The following is a 5,000-nucleotide window of genomic DNA, read 5'->3' on the forward strand; positions in this document are numbered from 1 at the left end:
AGCTATATGTATCCATCTATCAATTAATCTTCCTATCTATCAATAATATATATATATATATATATATAATTTAGGGTATCTGAGAGACACCACCACGCTGAAAATAGCAGTCAAAACCTGACTTTAAAGCCACATTAAATGTTCATATAGCTAAGCCAAAAATCCAGGATCTGGAATTATCCAGTAATTTTTTGCTAGTTTATTTTGATTCTGTCCTCTTCTAGTGCTATATGAACATTTAATGTGGCTTTAGGGTCAGGTTTTGACTACTATTTTCAGCGTAGCGGGATCTCTCAGATAGCCTAAATAATAATTTTAAATAATTATTATCTTTGAAAGCTTTTTATTCCCATGCTGGCCACTTGATAAGATCGATATTTAAATATCGATCTTATCCTTACTTATTAAATTTATACGTACATATATATATATATATATTATATATATATAATATATATATATATATATATATGCAAGGGAGAGAGAGAAGGATAGAGAGACAAATAGATAGATAAATCTATATATATATATATATGTGTGTGTGTGTGTGTGTGTATATATATATATACATGTATATATATATACACATATATATATATATATAAATGCATACCTATATACATATATACGTATATACTTACAAACATATTTATATATACATATATATTTTTTACATACAAACACATATATATATATACATACATACACACATATATATAAATAAATATATATATATATATATTATATATATATATATACATACATGCATACATGCATACATACATCATGGACCATTTACATATGTATGGGCATGTCTAGATATGCAACTATGTGCATGTGAATACATATATATAACAAAACATACAAATCTGCACATATTCATACAATAAATATTCGCACTAAGGCGGCGAGTTGGCAGAAACGTTAGCACAGCGGACGAAATGCGTAGCCGTATTTCGTCTGCCGGTACGTTCTGAGTTCAAATTCCGCCGAGGTCGACTTTGCCTTTCCTCCTTTAGGGGTCGATTAAATAAGTACCAGTTACGCACTAAGGTCGATATAATGGACTTAATCCGTTTGTCAGTCCTTGTTTGTCCTCTCTGTGTGTAACCCATTGTGGGTAGTAAAGAAATAGGTATTTCGTCTGCCGCTATGTTCTTAGTTCAAATTCCGCCGAGGTCGACTTTGCCTTTCATCCTTTCGGGGTAGATTAATTAAGTACCAATTGCGTACTGGGGTTGATCTAACCGACTGGGCCCCACCCCTAAAATTTCGAGCCTTGTGCCTAGAGTAGAACGGATTTATATATTCGCAGTAAATCGATCAGTGCTTCTTTCTACCTCAATATTTCACCATCTTAAATTCATATCCTCTTTAACAGAAGGTCAAGAGTCGAGGCAAATGTTCAGCAGAAGATGATTCTATTCTTATTTGTATATTTTTATTTATATTTTTTCTTTGTTCTTGTTCTCTTCATCATTTGCTATATTTTATTTCATGATTTCATCTCGTGCTGTGCTTTAGAGTCTCGTCTGGGATATTTCTGTTTCAGAGATATCAATCGATTTGACAGACGGTACAGGTTTCGATTATTTCCTAGCATTTGTCTTATACCGCCATTGCATGTCACTGCGTATTTTTGAATGCACACACACACACACACACACTCTCACTCTCACGCACACACACACACTCTCACTCTCACGCACACACACACGCACACACACACACACACACACACACACAAACGCATAGACAGATGCTCACAAATGCCCACACTCACACATACACATATATGAATGTATGGGTGCACATGTATATATATATATATATAAATATAGGTGTGTGTAAATATAAATGTGTGTGTTTGTGTGTGTACGTGTATACATATACATTCCAATATACATGCACATAGACGTATATCTGTGAATATGATTTTAGAGTTGTGTGTGTGACGATGTGCGTTTGCTGACATATATATCACATAGAGGTAAATAAGTTATCTGTGAGTGTGTGTATATTTTCATATATACACATATATATATAAAAAAGGGGTGCGTGCGTTTCGTCATATAATATATTAATAAAATAGAACATATGCATATATATAAACATATATGTACGTACCTACCTCTACATGTACATATACACGCATATATGTGTACAGGACACCAAAAAGACGTCGAACACAATGAGAAACGAAAACATAGACACAAACCAAAGGAACTGGACATTTTTTAAACAACAAAAAAATAGAGTACAGGACAATTAACACAAAGAAAAAACCCCTTCTTCAGTCGCTATGGTTTCATCTACTCTAGAGTAGATGTAATCATATATGCGTGTATATGTACATGTAGAGGTAGGTACGTACATATATGTTTATATATATATGCATGTTTTATTTATTCATATATATATATATATATATATAATATATATATAACTACACATACACACACATGCACACGCACACGCACAGACACATATTGTTTTATTTTTTGTGTTCTTTTATATACTTCAGTCATTTGACTGCAGCCATGCTGGAGCACCGCCTTAAAAGGTTTTTAGTTGGCGTATTTACGGTTGTCAACATCGGTCGTCAAGTGATGATGGTCGAGGGCCATTACATATATATGTGTATGTGTGTATGAGTTTGCTAGTGTGTGTGTGTGTGTGTGTGTGTGTGTGTGCGTGTATACAACGTACGAAGGGTAGACTGTCACCAGTTGATAATTTTTAATTTCGCGCATGCGCATTGTCTTTTTATATTTAAAAGTGTTTTTAATTGGTTCTGAAGCGATGGTGGTGGGTGAATATATATGTGTGTGTGTGTGTGTGTGTGTGTGTGTGTGTGTTTGTGTGTGTGTGTGTGTATACAATGTGCGATAGACAAACTGTTGCCAGTTTATATTTTTAAATTCATGAATGCATTTTTTTTATTTTGTTGACTACAAGGTCAGTTGGACACCGTTTGTGAAAAAAAGCAGCACCATGGCGCAATTCACTCTGGAAACAACATTTTGTACTGCTTTGCATGAGCCGGAACCTCCAATACGAACATTTCAGAGGGTTTGGCTATCAATCTGAGGACAGTGTAGAGGATCCAGAAAGAGTTGTATAAGTCTAATTGTGATTACGAAGGTTCGGCAGCTCGGAAAAATCACTCTGATCTTTCTGATAAGAAAAGAACTCTTGAATTTATTGGTGCGATCCAGGCCATGATTAACAACGATCACTCCAACTCAATCAGGTCCATGTTCGTAACACGGGAGTGTCTGAGCTACTTATCGGGCAGGTAATGCATGAATACATTCGGTATTCCTCATACAAGATGAGGATTGGCCAATTTTAATCCCACGCCATCAAGGACAAGAGGAAAGACCATGCTACGAAGTTTTGAACAAACTCAAGCATCCTCTCCAACCGAGCATGCCTCAAACAAAGAAGCGTTTCTACCAGTATCAGATGGTAAACACTCAGAACAACTGTTGCCTTGCTGATCCTCCAATGCATGTACCGAGAGTGTTAAAATGCAAACATCTAGTCAACATCATGAAGTTTTTGAAGTTTGAGTGATAGCCGTCATGACAATGTGATACCTCCATTCTTCTTCCAAAACGGCTTGAGACTCAAAACAGAGGCCTACATCAGGAGCCTGGAAGTGGTAGTGCAGTCGTTCGTCAAAACGGTGACTGCTGGAAGATCCTATGGCTGGCAGCACTCTGCGCCATGCCACCAAAAGCAGGAGAACTCAGTCATAACTGTCAGACAATTTCTGCGACCACATCACCACTAACATCTGACCACCTGACTCCCCTGACATCAAACCCCTTGGTTATTATGTGTGGTGCGCATTTGAACGAGAGACCAACAAAACACTTTGTAGCACCAAATTAACTGACAAGGATTATAGCAGCATTCACCAACTGAAACAGGGAGACCGTCCAGAAGAGTTGCAGAAGATTCAGGAGTCGCCTGGGGGCCGTGGTTGAAGCCAATGGCGATTTTATTGAATAAATTTACTCTTTAGTATTTCAATTTATTTTGATGTAATTTTGGTAAATATATCTGTTAAAATGAGTCGTCTGTGTTATGTTCGTGTTTGCGTAATTTAGGCGATGATTTATTCATTGCACTGTGTGAATATATGTACGTTAAGGTTTCTTTCAGTTTCCCTCTAACAAATCCACTAACAAAGCTTTGGTCGGCGCCTGGCAACATTAGAAGATTCTCACCCAAGGTGCTGCACAGTACGACTGAACTCGGAACTATGTAGTTGCGAAACAAGCTTCTTACCACACAATCACACCTCTGCCTATACGTGTGTGTATACATATGTATGTTCAGTCTACATGTGCTACTTTTGCGCCTCGTGCTTTTGCTCGGTGTTTAATTAAGGGACTCTATTCACAAATTTTTATGAATGTGGTTGTTTAACGTGTTTCTTAATCCCTCAGCCAGTCACAACTTTAATACGTGTGTCTGTTTGTGTATTTATGTAAATACGGATAAATATAGTTAAATTATATATATATATATATATAATATATATATAATATATATATATATATGTATGTAGTATGTGTATATATATATTCACACGCTGACACACGTATATATATATGTGGGGGCTGCGTGTGCGTGTGTGTGTATGTGTGTACGTATAAGATCTAAATATATCTGTGTATGTTTACATATATACATATATCCTCTCCATCTATTACATTTCTGTTAGCGCTTTGTATTTCTATTCGACTGTTTAATTACATGGAAAAGTCATTAAGCACTTCGTTAAGAAAATAGAGAAAAACAATTAAGAAATGTTTTTTTGGAATTGAAAGAATATGAAAAAAAGTTGAAACAAAACAACAAATAACAATCAATGGAAATAAATAAATATCTTAACCTCCCCAACACTCATTTGCCTCTGATAGAGATTCAACGATGTTCAGCCAGGAGAAGAGAAGATGGATGGGAATAGTTTTTTCTTAATCACA

Source organism: Octopus sinensis, unplaced genomic scaffold (assembly GCF_006345805.1).
Source record: "Octopus sinensis unplaced genomic scaffold, ASM634580v1 Contig03411, whole genome shotgun sequence".
In the NCBI taxonomy this organism is placed as follows: domain Eukaryota; kingdom Metazoa; phylum Mollusca; class Cephalopoda; order Octopoda; family Octopodidae; genus Octopus; species Octopus sinensis.